The sequence below is a fragment of the Arvicanthis niloticus genome, chromosome 9, assembly GCF_011762505.2.
Source record: "Arvicanthis niloticus isolate mArvNil1 chromosome 9, mArvNil1.pat.X, whole genome shotgun sequence".
In the NCBI taxonomy this organism is placed as follows: domain Eukaryota; kingdom Metazoa; phylum Chordata; class Mammalia; order Rodentia; family Muridae; genus Arvicanthis; species Arvicanthis niloticus.
In genome coordinates this window covers 18,860,783-18,876,405 of record NC_047666.1, presented here as the reverse complement: position 1 = coordinate 18,876,405, position 15,623 = coordinate 18,860,783, and the positions used below count along the sequence as shown (strand labels likewise).

At 35.8% G+C, this 15,623-nt stretch overlaps 1 pseudogene; it reads left to right on the top strand.

Annotated features, from left to right (window-relative positions):
• Positions 1-935: 935 nt before the first annotated feature.
• On the top strand, positions 936-1,237 carry LOC117715676 (non-histone chromosomal protein HMG-17 pseudogene; annotated as a pseudogene).
• The last annotated feature ends 14,386 nt before the right edge of the window (positions 1,238-15,623 follow it).

Sequence of the window (15,623 nt, the reverse complement as noted above, 5' to 3'; positions counted from 1 at the left end):
AACAAAAGTTTAAATATAAATAAATGAAAACTTAGATGTAAAAATGAATCATACTTTTGTATGATAGCTGGAGTCATAAAACACACGAGGAGTCTCTCTCCTTCCATATGAAAACACACAAAGATGAAGAAAGAATACAAGTAACAGATAATGTAAGGAATACAGTATTAGCCTCAGGAAGAAAGACAGATCCATACAAGTGCTATATTTTCTGTGGCATTTTTACATCTTCTTTGAGAATTGTCACAATGTACTTTGATTGTATTTGCTCCATGTGCTCCTCTTAAATGCAACCCTCCCCTCTCCCCACCTGACTCTAACTAATTTATGTCCTAATCTAATTCCAAATTCAGGTCCACTTTCTCTTTCTAGTATATTAGGTGTGTGGTCTTCAGTCAGGTCTTGTAGAGCCCCAAGTGGCCACACCCTTAAAGCAAATTGTCTCTTTCTGTGCTGATAGTTCCTCAGTTGAGTGTGGAACTCTGTGCCAACTTCCCCTCTTCCTGCTGTGCTGAGGCTTCCTCCCGCTTGAGCTTGGACACATTGTCACAGTTGCTGTGAGATCACATGTGCAATTGCCTTTTAGGATGCAGAAAACGCTGTTTGCTTGTAGCCACCCACTTTCTCTTAGTCCAGCAGGAGTTCTAGCATCTCTAAATGAAGCATCTGTAGCACCTCTGCTTCGCCCATGACTCGGAATTGATGCTATCCTATTTTGAAACATTTAATAGCACTTAAGTGCTTTAAAGGTCATGGAAATTAAAATCACAAACAACAGCGAAAGATCAAAAGAGATTCCATAAAGATACAAAACTAAAGAGAACACATTGCCACTGTCTTATGAACATTAAGATGTAGGAAATGGCGAGCAGTGTGAAGAAGCAGCGAGGACGACATCTGGACGGAGCAAATCTGCTGTATGCCTGTGGTCAAAAATGATGTCCCCTGCCGCCGCTGTGCCTAAAGGAAAGGCTGAAGGGGATGCTAAAGGAGACGAAGCTAAGGTAAATGAGAACCACAGAGATCTGCAAGGTTGTCTGCTCAACCTGCTCCTCCAAAGCCAGAGCCCAAGCCTAAAAAAGCCCCTGCAAAGAAGGGAGAGAAAGTACCAAAGGGGAAGAAGGGGGAAGCTCATGCTGGCAAGTATGAGAATAATCCTGCAGAAAATGGAGATGCCAAAACAGACCAGACACAGAAAGCTGAAGGTGCTGGACTCCAAGTGACTGTGCATATTTGATAACGGTGTACTTCTGGTGACTGTACAGTTTGAAATACTATTTTTTACCACGTTTTATAAAAGTACAGAATTTTGTTTTACTTTTATTTTTAAGCTATATTGTTAGCACACAGGACACTTCATTGTTGGGTAGCGGGAGATCACATGTCACTAATAAAATATCTCCCAAGCTGGATTGAGGACAGAAAACCTCTTTCCTTGATAATTTTGAAAGGCTACAGTTGACTTCCAAGAGAGACATCCTGGTCTTGACATAAATAGCCACCTTGTGGTCTGAGAAAACTCTAAATCTATTTTTATATCCTTTTCCTCCTGTACCATCAACATAGACTTATTCCTTTAAAACCAGAGACCTATTGGAACCTGGCTCCCAAAATTGATTTTTCAGTCTATTGGGCAATGTGGACTTTTCAGTGACTTCATTGAGTGTTCTCAGAAGAGCACTGGATCGTTTTATGAAAGATTATAGATCTTCAGATTGATAATTCTGCCATGTTAATTTCCTGAAAGTCAGATTTGACTTGTAAAAGGCTGTTAATCAACATTCTTAATGTGAAATGTCAACCCTCACTCTAAGCTACTGCCCCTTTTCAAAACATTGAATGAAGATGTTATTGAGTTTTATAGTGGCTTTCTAATTTTGGTAGTCTATTCAAGAAGTCAATGTGGAAGTTCTTGTATATTGTTAATTGTCTGCCGATGTCCTGCATGAAAAAAACATGATTGTTATTTATGAAAAGTATCTTTAATATAGCTGGTTACAGTGAGGCTTGGGAAAAAAAAGATGTAGGAAATGTTTGTGTGACATATCTGGAGCTAAACTTCGAATTTCTTACATAGAAATAAATTTTTGTTATATTTTGCAGTAGTTGCAGTTTATCATTTCCATAACAAAATAACTGACAAAAGCAACATAAGAAAAGAAAGGTTTGTTGTGGCTCCTGGTTTAAAGGCATACAGTCTATTATGTTGGAGAGGCTTGGTGGAGTGATTCTGGAGTAGCTGGTTCCACAGTTAGGAAGTAGAGAGAGGTGAATACAGAGAGAAATCTCTTCCTCTTTTTTTCTTGGTTACTCAACCTAGCTCTCAGGCTAACTGATGGTGCTGCTCCTTCTTACTTAAATCTTCCTAGAAATACTCAGGGGTTTGTAACCTAGATGACTGTAAATCTAATCAACAATAGAGATTACCCATCACATAGTCATAGTCAGACTGTACTAATAAACATAGCATTACAATTAATGACATGAAAGATTGCATTAATACCTATGAGCCATCAAATGAAAATCAAGTAAATTTAGAGTAATTACCAAACACCTGACATTTCAAAACTAATCATGAAAGACTAATCATAATCATAAAAATAAAAGACTAAACAAACAACTATGACACTAAAGGGTCAAGAAATGGCTCGGTGAGTGAAGTGCTTACCTTAGAGTATGAGGAACTGAAATTGGATTTCAAAAGTCTAGATAGGAACTCTATATAAAAATACCTGTGTGTCTCAACTCTCTTACAGAAAGATGGGAGGCAAAATAGGAATCCCAAAGATCAGTTAGCCCATCATATCTAGAGACAAACAAGATACCTTGTCTTAAGGGCTTAAGCAAAGATTGACACCCAAACTTGTTCTCTGTGAACAATGACCTGTGTCATATATCCACACTTACATGTATCAACATATACATAGTCACACAAAGATTTTAAAACTAAAATCAAATTTTAAAAGCTCATGGTATTAAAAAAAAAAAAAAAAACCTAGATTCAGATAAATTAAGGTCCTCCAAATATCAGGGCACAGATACAGATCAAATTTCATAGGTAAATAATCTAGTTAATGCATGAAAATTCAAAGGCAAATTTAAAAAGAAAAAAAAAAAAAGAAAACAGATTTGAGAAGCTAAGCAAAATGGAAGCCATTACCCATGGAAAATAATTGGGTCACTGACATTTTCAGAGTAATTCCTGAGCCAGAGAAAACTGCACCAGAGAGTGAAAAGTGCTGATGGGAAGAAAATGTGAGCAAGAATATTGTACTAGCCAAGTTTGGGTTTTGGGGTTACATTTGTTTGTTTTGTTTTTGCTTTGTTTTGTTTTTACTTAAACTTTAAAAAGAGGCTTATTAAGATACGTAATGGAGTAAAGCATTCATGTCAATAAAACATTCATTTACTAAATCAAGTGAAGGAAGGTGATGTAGAAAGATAGAGTCAAAGAAAAATGACAGACGGCCTGTATGTAATACTCCAGTAAAGAAAATGTAGTTGTCCTTCATGTTTTCAGAGAGAACACATGGGATAGTGATCTACTGTTGCTGTGATGAAACACTCTGACCAAACACAACTTAAGAGCCTGAAGGGCTTATTTCATCTTATAAAGCATAGTCCTTCATTGAGGATAGTCAGGGCAGGAACTCAAGAGGACTTTGTAACAGAAACCACAAAACACTGTTTGCTAGCTGTTTCATAGGTTCAAACTTGGTTACATATTGTCTACCTGCTCAGGTTGTCTCTTATAGACAGTAAAAGTAGAAAAATCTGAAAACAAAAACCTCTTACATTTCATGATGGAATTAGAGGTCATACGTGGAGGGGTCTAGTGTGGTATACATATGTAGAGAGTGGTCCTGATGCTCTTCTGATCAGGAATCTGTATGTGACCCTGAAGGTCCTGTTCTCCAGTTGGTTCTTGATCAATCAATCAATAAAGATGCTAGCAGCCAATGTTCTAGGCAGGATAGGGGGGACTTCCAATTTTCCCTCAGGCAGGCTAACATCTGAGGGAGGAGTAAAATTTCGCTTAGAGGGAGAATGAGCCATCTGCCATGGGAGATCATGGATGGAGTGACCCTCAGCTGCTTCCCCTACTTGGCCTGAAGTAGCAAGTGGGAGATTACAGATCAACTGAGCTGAGGGCAGATTTAGGGTGCTGAGCTAGGAGTGAAAACAAGGGCAGCATGATACCTGAGGAAGGCTTAGAAAAGCCTATTATTAAGCTAAAGCATATCAAAAATAAGTGTGTGTGTGTGTGTGTGTGTGTGTGTGTGTGTGTGTGTGTGTCTTTCATCCATGGATCTGAGGCAACCTGGGCAAGGTTGGTAGCATGGAACTCCCAGACCCGCATGCAGCTTAAGGCAGGGTAGCAAAAACTACTGCTACATATAAAATTGTAAATTCTATAAGGAGATCCTGTGATTAAAATTCACAAAGCTTCTGGAACGTCTATTGCATCTGTACCTATAGCTGGAACTGGTGCAGTAAACAAAATAAAATAGTATCCAATGAACGTTAAAAAATAGTGGTTTGTTTTCACAGTGTGAAAGCTCAAAATTATGTACAGAGCCTATATTTCTAAGCTCGTACATCTGCCACTTCTCCTCAGCACTTTGAGCACCAAAGAATTTTTATTTCCTTTGCATTGACTACCATTCACTGGAAAGAACAGCCTCTTTGATTAAGGCTGAGAACAGTTGTCTTGACCTTACCCATTGTACTTTTTCTTGTCTTAACTAGGAAGTGAGCAGCTTGGTAGAATAATAGTTCCCTAAGCAAAGGACAGTCGTCCTCCAAGATCAAAGCCAGCTGATGAAAACACTGCTGCTCTCATGTTTTCTTCCCAGATTCCGAATCTCACAGCAAGGACATTACAGCAGCATCTGCTTAGTCAGTAGCTCTTCATTATCTTTGTTACTTCTATCACCACGGTGACAGCATCAACACGCAGGAGCAAGGATCCAGTGAAATCTTCCCTAGAAGGGCCAGTTGTGAATCATCTACACCAGAGACATCAATTCTAAAACTGAGCCCCTTTGCAGTATAGAGGGACCAGAAGCTCAGAATGCAATATGGACAGATTGTCTCAACACTCCTGATGCACAACATCCTAAACTCCAATGTTTGCACTCCAGAGATTAATTTAGCTCAGTTACAGCCACAGGCTTTGAGTGACTTAAAACCATTTTCTTTTATTTATTTCCTTTTCTAAGTCTTTATAAAGGGCAGAGTTCTGATAGGAAAGAACATGGTTATTTAAAACTTTAATCTTTAAAATGTAAATTAATCTTTAAAATGTAGTTATGATACATTAAGACTATACATATTTACCCTACATTGTAGAAGCTTGCTGTTTTATTTCCCTAGTGGCTCACTCTTTATTGATTATTATTCATTTATTACCAACTTTATTACTGATATTATAATTGAAGTTAAAACTGATTTTAAAAATCAAAATATCTGATTTGTTATATAAATATCTAACAACTCTGTATTTTTGTAACAGATGGGGAAATGTCTAGTGATTTCAATTTTTTCTATTAAATATGAGAAAAAAAAAACTCTTCTGGTGTGTCTGAGACATCTACCAGTCTGCTCAAGTGTAGAGGACTGGATATCATACTTAGCAAGTGCTTGCTGCCAGGTGATTTATTTGAAAAAAGAAAAATCCAAATATCTACATCTGCTTTTTATTATATGTGAAAAGAACTTAGATCAACTAAAACCCCAGGCTGAAGGGAAAGCTCAGTGATCAACCATGCTTGCCACTCTTCAGGAGAAATTGAGTTCGGTTACCAGCACTCACAGAAGACAACTTAATTACAACCCCTTATAACTTCAGTTACAGAAAATCCATTACCATTTTCTGGCCTCTGCAGAACTAAATACACACACACACACACACACACACACAGAGAGAGAGAGAGAGAGAGAGAGATCGAGAGAGAGAGAGAGAGAGAGAGAGAGAGAGACTGAAAAATATTTTTTAATTAAGAAAAACTGTCTAAAACTTGTCACTGCACAAATAAAGTTAGTCACACATACACTGAGATTGATATTTTGTATATATCTAATACATGCCTCTCCAAATTCATACATTGTATTTTCTTTACCAAAATAATCTTCCACTCTTAATTAAAAAACACATGGCCACAGAATAACTACATTATATTTTCTTGATAATTTCCAAATATTTTGGTTTTGTTCTTATTTTAATTTTTTTTTCTAAATTCTATGTTGATGGACTAAGCTACAGTCTCACATAATTATATGCAAAATTTGTGCCAAATGATAGAACCTGGAGTTTTATTGATTGCCTATATTCACAATTGGCTCAATCAAAGGGATGCAGAGAGTGAAAAATGACAAAAGGAACCGTAAACAATCAAACAGCCAGGAGCCATCATTAGCCCATCTTCCTGTTGACTGAAGATCTTACTTTAGTTAACGAGGATGCAGATTAATGATATACAAACAGCTCGTCCTTTGTCATTTTTCCAGCTAGGCTTAGAGGGAAAAAGGAGCCAACCTAATTATGCAAACTGATGGAAACACAGAAGGATTTGGCCAATTATTCTAAGGAACTTTAAAATATCTCAGATGTCTTCAGCTCTGATAAAATGGAAGCTAGAACAAAATAGCACATCACAAAAGCTCAGCGAGCGGCCCTAGTTTTAATGAGGACTTAAAATATCTAGTAGCTCTGATAAACCCAGCATATAAGACACAGAACAGAAAACTAGTTTGCTATTGCTTTGGAGACTAAGTAGTCTGATATGAGTTTTCCAGGCACTTCAAGGTTCTTAGAGCTTCTGTCCCTGTATTTGTGTACAGTCATGAATTCTCTTAACAGGCCTGCTGTAAACTCACCTGCCCCTGTAAATGCCAATCAACTGCTTATAGTCCTAATACTGAAAGATTCCCTCCTTCTCATATACTTTTCTTCCAAGAAAAAGCTTTTTGCTTTTCTTCTTTCTACTATTTTCAGTTTTTCTTAGTTTCATCCATGTATACAGAGGCTCTAACCCCTACTCACTCATAACCCTTTACTTCCCCTTTTTACTTCCTTTGTTCCTGTAATTTTCTCTCATACATTCATGTTAATGCCTCTGCCTTTAGTGATGTGTTTGCATATGGCTATCTGTATGTCCGTGGTAAAGTCTTTTCTTTCATATGCATAGAAATTGTGTCTATGAAATATTATGAAAGAATATTCCTTTAAACCCCACATTTTGGGGTGAGAATATAACTCAGTAATAGAATATTTGTTTAGCTTGTACAATATGGGTTTGTTCCTCATAACCAAAAGGAAAAAAAAAAAAGACGAGAAAAGACAAAATAGAATAGTCTGCTTGTTTTGAAGATATTCTTATCTTTTTAATTTAAGGGTATTCAAATCTTTCTTTTACAAGGGTGTGTGTGTGTGTGTGTGTGTGTGTGTGTGTGTGTGTGTGTTAGGTGAGTGACTAACCATACTTATGAAGACCAGAGTAGAGCATCAGATCTCCTGTTGCTGGCATTATAGGTAGTTGTAACTGCAACTTGACTCTTGGAAGAGCAGCAATAACCAAGTTTAGCCACTGGTCCATCTCTGCAGCACCTGACACTCTCTCCTTGTGACAGTCCATTCATTCTTCTTCTGATGCTTTTCAGAAACTATTTTAATCATCTCTCTGTACATTTATCTTCCTTGTGAGAGCTTATTTACTTCTTTGTTGATATAAATTTTGAATCATTATGTACATTTCAATACACAGTCACTGCTAAATAAGTAAATATATACAACAAAATGAAGAAAGAAAGGAACAAATGAACTAAAGAAAGAAGGAATAGATTTTAATCTTCAGTTCTTCCTAATTTGAACTTTAGTCCAACACCATTGCTCAGTGTAACATAATAGAATAGACACTCTGTCACAAAGAGAATAATGCTGAGCAATACATCTTGATTTCTCTGTCACCCTTAAATAGGAGCCCATACCCCAAGAACACATAAAAAGCTAACAAAAAGAAATAATACTCCATATACTATGAGGTGGATTTATCCTGACCTGTGATCTAGAAAACTCTAGAATAACTAACATGTTTCGTCTATGAGTTAACTTCAAAACAAAAGAAATCATAGGAACATTTGTATTGATCATGAGTTAGTAAGAAATGTAGACTAACCCAAGCATAAATGCGAAAGGTATAATATCTCTAAGAGCTCCTAGATGGTTCTGTTAGTAAAGTGTTTGCCATGCAAGCATGAGGACCTCAATTTAGATCTCTAGTACTCACACAAAGCCAGAAATCATACTGTATTCTTTTGTACCTTTACAGGGTATACAGGAGACAGAAATATCTCTAAATTCTTGCACGTTAGTCATTCTTGGTATATTTTGTTGTGAACAAGAGACCTCATCTTAAACAAGGTGTAGGTGAAGAAACAAAAAGAAAATTCTCCTTATGCCTATATCTATGTTCCATTGTGGTACTACTTTATATTATCACAGCCTATTTAACAGAATAAAGAAATTAAAATTGTCACAACCTTAGTATTTTTCATTCTGTTTTGATTTGTCTGAAAACATATTTTAATACTATGATTTTGGTCATTAGTTTTCATTTGTAAGGTTTTAATGTCTTGTGGTGCAAATTCAGTTTATTAATATTTTTTTTTAATTTGGTTTGGTCTATAAAGCTTTTGTATTCTTCAAAAATAAATTCACAATTATTCAATATTAAAAGAGTTTAATATTTCTAGTTAAATATTGTTTTTCTTTACTCATTTATTTAAAGCTTGGTACAACATTCCCTCCTTTCCTTTGATAGTTTTAAAGAATATATGTTTCATTATTTGTTTGATGGAGTATAGATGTTTTATATATTTTTAAACATTTTTATAACATGTGGGTAATGTATTTTGATCATATTCACTCCCCATTACCCTCCTTTCCTTTTTTTTCCAGTTCCCTTGGATTCCCTTTCTATTACCAACTATATAAATTGCACATAATTATGAGTAATTTCTCATGAGAAGAAATACTAAGAAAATAAAGAGAAAATGTTCAAAGGGAGAAAGGATAAGAAACTACATTTTCTATAGAAAAAAAAGTTACAGTTGCTGATATTACTGAAATGTCAACACAGTTGCTATTCCCAGTGGACCAGTAAAGATTAGCAGACACCCTGCCACTGAGTCTGCCTTGAGCATTTATATATCACGGCTTTACATCTAGCTCCTCAGTTCCAGTGTCTCTTCTTGGGCTCTCCAAGACCAGACAAGAGAAGTGAATTCTCTGAGGCTAAGGTAGCAATCAATTATCAACAAGGAAACCTAAGATGGAAAAACAAAAGACGAAGTGGTTACCAGAGGAAGCAGCTGCTGTCCTGCTCCACTCAGAGCAGTCACAGGGTCATAGCTCAATGCTTGTTTTATGTTGAAAAGACTGGACATCAGTTTTGAGAGTTTTAAAACAATCTACATGTAATAGCTAATGCAGAAGCTCATAAATCGTTATGGGTGCTCACCTGTAGGCAGGCTTTCTAGACAATGTTCTCCTAGGCAAGTATCTAGGACCATGGGAGATAAGACAGAGAAAATAGTCAAAGGATGAGAGGAAAGTCATGAAATGGTAACTTCTACACATGATATGGCTGTCAAACCATACTACCAAATCTACACTTTTCTTTGGCGATAGAGCTGACATTACATAACCTTGAATAGCTTCACAGTCATGATTGAATGGGTACTACTTGGCAGAAGTAGTGTACTAAAGATAAAATAATATTAATGAAAAATTAAATCTTACAGGGAGTTATAGGGAGATAAGAGAAAGTGGATAAAATCAAAATGTACAAATATGAATATTTCAAAGAATAAATAATTTATTTTTTAATCTCTTCTGTAGTAGATAGTCCATGCTCTTACCATATCTTTGACCTTATGCTTCGTGAGGTTTGACCAATACTGAGGGAATGACATTAGTGTTTCATAAAAATACACATTTTTCTTTGTAATGTAAATATGACAAGCATGAGCAGTTACAAGGCGAAGTAGTGTGTTTTTTTCTATGTGGGTTAAAAATATACTTTTCTATTTATTGGTAGTAAATGTAACATAAGCCTATAAAATAAGCTGTATCATTTCTATGAGAATCTATTGATTAAGTAGCAATTTTAATGTGTAAGGGGGTATGAGTAAGAATTACTAAGAGAGGGAGTTGCTACTGGGCCATAGTTATGCAAATGTATTTCTATTAAGTAATCTTGTTAAGGTCATTTCATTAAGAACCTGACTATTGTTAATTCTAAATATACATTACATTTTAATCAAACTACCTGCTTCCTACTCCTTACTAAGAAATTTATATTCTGACTACATTTTGAGGGCAGTTAGGACCCAGCTAAGCTCTCAAATGTAATAAGCATTAGAAAATTGTCTTGAATAATTCATGTTAATTATGCCCAACCAAACACTGGAGATTGGATAATGTATTTCTCACTAAAATATGTTTGCCTTAGAAAGATTTCTGAATTGGTTACAGTTTCCCTTTTTTTTTTTTTTTTTTTTTTTTTTTTTTTTTTTTTTTTTTTTTTTTTTTTTTTATGTTAAGACCATTGGACCCTGGGGATGATCAGAAACTCAAGTCATATCTGGATTCTAAGCACTGTCAGCTTTCCAACTTTTCCAACAGTTCTCAGCACAAGCAGCAATAGCAGAGTTGATGATTCATTGTTTTGTGTTTCATAAATAATCACAGAACTCCCACCTCAAACCCAATAACAACCATTGCTTTGTATGTCTACTTAAGGTTATACAAGAGAGAATATTCAAAGGTCACGTCTGAGTTTTCACATAGCTTCTGTCTAAAACAAAACTCCAACAGGACTAACAATTCAACAATACACATTCTTTGCTCTTCTGCAGTTCTTTCACAAATTTATCTGACCCTCCACTGGTCAGGAAGAACACAATGGGTAGGGACTGTCAGACACAGATGTGCATCCCCCTCAGTGTGTTTTTAACTTTACAGACTGGCTCTCTCTGTAACTCAGGCTGGACTTGAACTCCTGGTAATTCTGTTTTTCCCTTCCTAAAGCTGTGATCAAAGTTGTGAGCCAACACCTCCAGTTTGCTCTGTACTTCAGATTCTCTCCTGTGATTCGTCTTTTGTGACTGTTTCTTTAGGGTGCAACAGAGAATAAAAATTCCTGGTAGTCATGACCCTCACTTGATACTTCACTATCATTGACTTATAAATTTTTTACATTCAATCCAGAGTTTCAACTGAGTCTTTATCAGAATGATTTCTTTTCATAAATACTCTCCTTGAACACACATACTTGAATATATCAACTATTAATTTTCACAAGGTATTTATTTACTGGTTTTTAATTACATGTATGTGCCTGTCTCTGTGTGTGAACATGCACATGAATTTACATATCTGATGAGGCCAAAGGCATCAGAACCTCCAGAGCTAGAGATATAGGAGTTTATGGCTTGGGTCACGTAAGGTGTGTGCTGGGACATTTACTTGGGTTCTCTGTGAGAGCAGAGAGCATTCATAAATGGAAAGGAATCTCACCAGGACCAGAATATTTGTATTAGCGCTATAATAATTTAGACAGTCTTGCATGGAGACATGGAGATATTATTGTATTTATATGTATTTTTCTACTACCTATATGTTTTTACTTTTTTCTGTCTTTCTTTCATTCTCTCTTACTTTCTTTTTCTTTTGCTCTCAGAATGTTTTTTTTTTAATTGCTTCTGACAACCATCTTTCCAAGGACATACACGATCCAAAGCTAATTTCAACCAGATAAAAGAAACACACACTTGATGATCACTCTTGTAAAAGTATACAACATTGCTTGGTTAGTAATACAAACCAGAGTTAAACTACTAAATTTTCCTGTTTGGAATATGTGAGAATTTTTTACAAATGGACTCATTTCACTAACCGTACAAAGAATTTATCTCTCTATGCTTCTTTCCTAGTGGGTAATCATATGATTTAGTCCAGTCTAAATCTGAAGTTGTTTGTCAGGGTTTGCAAGTTTGTAGTTCTCTGATTACAAAGGAGATATTTTCAAATTTATTTTAGCCTATCTTGCATTATTCTGAAGACAAACTACTTATGCTGTTTGATATTCAATACTTTCAGATGTGTTGCACTTACTAGCAATTTCATCTATCCTCTTTCTGATTTACACCAGGCTTTGGACAGCTTGATTAATTTACTTGGGAGACTTATCAAATGTGTAGAGTCTTTCCTGGCTCACATCTCTGGTGATATGGAGTTGTGGAGGGCAACTGAGTCGTAGACTTTACACGAGTCCCCCTGTCTTTAACCACACATTTGTTGCCATTTCCAGTGGTATCTGGTTCTTTCAAATGATGATATTTTTAAAGCTAATCTCTCCTATGGAAACTGTGTTGCTCAACAGCTTTTTCCACTTCAAGCTTGGCATTCAGTTTTCTCTGATTACAATGTCACAGCCGTGTGTGTGTGTGTGTGTGTGTGTGTGTGTGTGTGTGTGTATTAAATCTTGCCTTTAATTTATCTTCTCTCTTGTCTTTGAAAGCATATGCCTTCTAATGTTCTGCTTGCATCTCATATGTGCAAGAGTTAAAAGTAGATGTGCACATAAGCATCTTCATTGAGAATTCTAATCCTATTTTAGCAGTTTTAAAAATATATATATGTCACCTGCCAAAAATTTCTTACCACCTTATCATCTGCTATTAGGTTTATTTGCACCATGGCACTGTTCAGAAACTAGCTCCATAGCAAATCTTTCTTTAAAAAAAATGCCAAGAAAGATAAGCCAATCCTTACCAACACCAAGTTCAGACATATCTCTATGCACATATTGCTATGTATTAAGCACTTTTTAAAGAACTACAATGGGTGTAAACAATATGGTGAAGAGACATTTTAGGTAACTTTGAAATGATAAATAAAATACACACAGACAGCTAAATATAAAAGGGAGTACTAAACAAACTGGGAGACGTTGAAGCCATGTACCCTTTCCTCTATCAATAAAAAAAAATGGCTTAATTGGATAGTCATACCTATTTTCTCAGGTACAAATAGCTTTAAATATATTTTTGTCCATAAAATATAATATTTGTAATAAAGATATGTGCTAGCGGATAAGAACATGTATTTCTCTTACAGAAGATCTGAGTTTAGTTCCCAACACCCATGTTGGCCAGCTTGCAATATTGTAATTCCAGTTCCAGGTATAAAGTGCCTTCTTCAGACCTCCATAGTTCTGTATACTACACATATGGCATATGCACACACACACACACACACACACACTCATACACACACACAGAGTTCTGTATACTATACATATGCACATACACACAGAGTTCTGTATACTACACATATGCACACACAGAGTTCTGTATACTACACATATGTACACACACAAACACACACACACAGAGTTCTGTATACTACACATATGCACATACACACAGAGTTCTGTATACTACACATATGCACACACAGAGTTCTGTATACTACACATATGTACACACACAAACACACACATACACACACACACACACACTCATACACACACACAGAGTTCTGTATACTACACATATGCACATACACACAGAGTTCTGTATACTACACATATGCACATGCACACACAGAGTTCTGTATACTACACATATGTACACACACAAACACACACATACACACAAACACCTAAATGAAGTAAATTTTAAAGAAACATAAAATTAATGGATATAAAAATACTAAATGATTAAAACCATCTGAAGATGCTCCGTAATTCTTGAACATGAATGTAGTTCATGTTACTTTTCCTTTTGAACTCTGGCAATACTAATGTGCCTGAAATAACATCTATTTTAATTTTATGAAACTTCTCAAAGTCAAAATATAATTATATCTTAGGTATAATTTTGATAATCAAAATAAGACATGTGTCCTGGGCCAAATCTAATCCAAAGCACCCCTGTTCACTCATGCCAAGCACTTAGATCTCATCAGGTGCTACTCTAAGTAATTGAATCATATGAAGCCAACCTCGTCCGAGACAAAGGACGGTAAGGGAATGAACCTAGCCCAGTAACTCATGTCTACTCCCCTAAGTAACATTTCCTCATTTTTGTCAATCTATCAGAATTTGACTAGTTGAAATGATGCCCTCACAGAGAACATCCACTAATTCATTTTCCGTTTTGCCCTACAGAATCTCAATCATTTCCTAGAACCTGGTTATGACCCTATCCTTGAGACAGCCTGACATAAAAGCCAATTACCACCACCATAGGAAGGTATCTGCATGTAACTATTGCTAAATTTATAGTTCTGCTGAAACACTTGTCATTTTGATGTAGTTGGAATTTCTGTCACTACAGCAGATTGATACCATGAGAAATCATAACCCAATGAATACAAGAATATCCATTAAAATGTCAAATCTTTATTTCCAATTGCAAAGTTGCTATTGTACTTGCTATCTGAAATATGCTTAGGGTAAATCTGCTCTCTTCTATTCTTGTCTCCCAAATTAACTGTTTGCATGTATTATGATGGGTATTCAGGTCACTAAGACAAATGTGAAATCTCAGTGGTGTCATTTATTGCTAAGTGTTTAAAGATCCTTCTCATTAACTGAGACTTCTGTGAAAGAAAATTGAGAAATAGTTTTTATATTTTTAAAAGAAATTCTAATATTTGAGTTAAGGTAAATGATAAGGAGACCTAAATATTACTGAAATTCAGACATGAAGAATGTAATGCCTCAAGTTTTAAGGTATGTTAGGGCTTTTCTTTTTGAAGATCCACCGTCAAGCTATATGTCTGAAATGTAAATGGCTAATCTGATAACACTCTGTGAGCTGCTAATGCAGATACTGCAGACCCTTCTCCAGTGGTAGGTATAATATAAGGGTCACATCTTTGCAAACCTTTTTGCCCTTTCACTTAGATATAGGACTAAATCAGGCTGATAAAATTTTAATTAGGATTTTTGTCCCTGTGCAGTTGAGAAAGTTCCTGAGAGTAGCACATCTAAGTGTCCTATTGGAGCTAGATACACTCTTAGAAGACTACAATTGTGTAGTAGCTATCGACTGAATAACACAAGCAGCTCTGATGGCCATGGCTACTAGTCAGAGAAGATCAAAGTAGCTGTTGGCCACAAGGACTTATTCTTACTGAATTTCCACTAAAAGTAGAGGGCCATTTTTGTGCCGTTTCAGAATTCCTGGCATATGATATCCTAAATAAGAATATTTTTCCAAGTTCTGGGTTAGTTTTACTGAGAAAAGTAATTGAAGTAACCTCAAAATCTCTTTAAGTCATAGCCCATATTCAGGCTCAGATGGTTATGAGCATGCTGAAATCAGTGTTCGTTCATTTACCATTATCTAAATAATATTTCTCAAGTTCCAATCTCATGTCAAAATCATCGTTACAGAAACTCTCATCTCTTTCACTATGTATGTCCTCAAATGACAATGCTGATGACAACGATGATGATAATGTGCATGTCTGTGTGTGATCACATCTGTCCATGCATCACATATAGCATTTATATGTATGTGGAAACCAGAAGTCAACCTCACATATC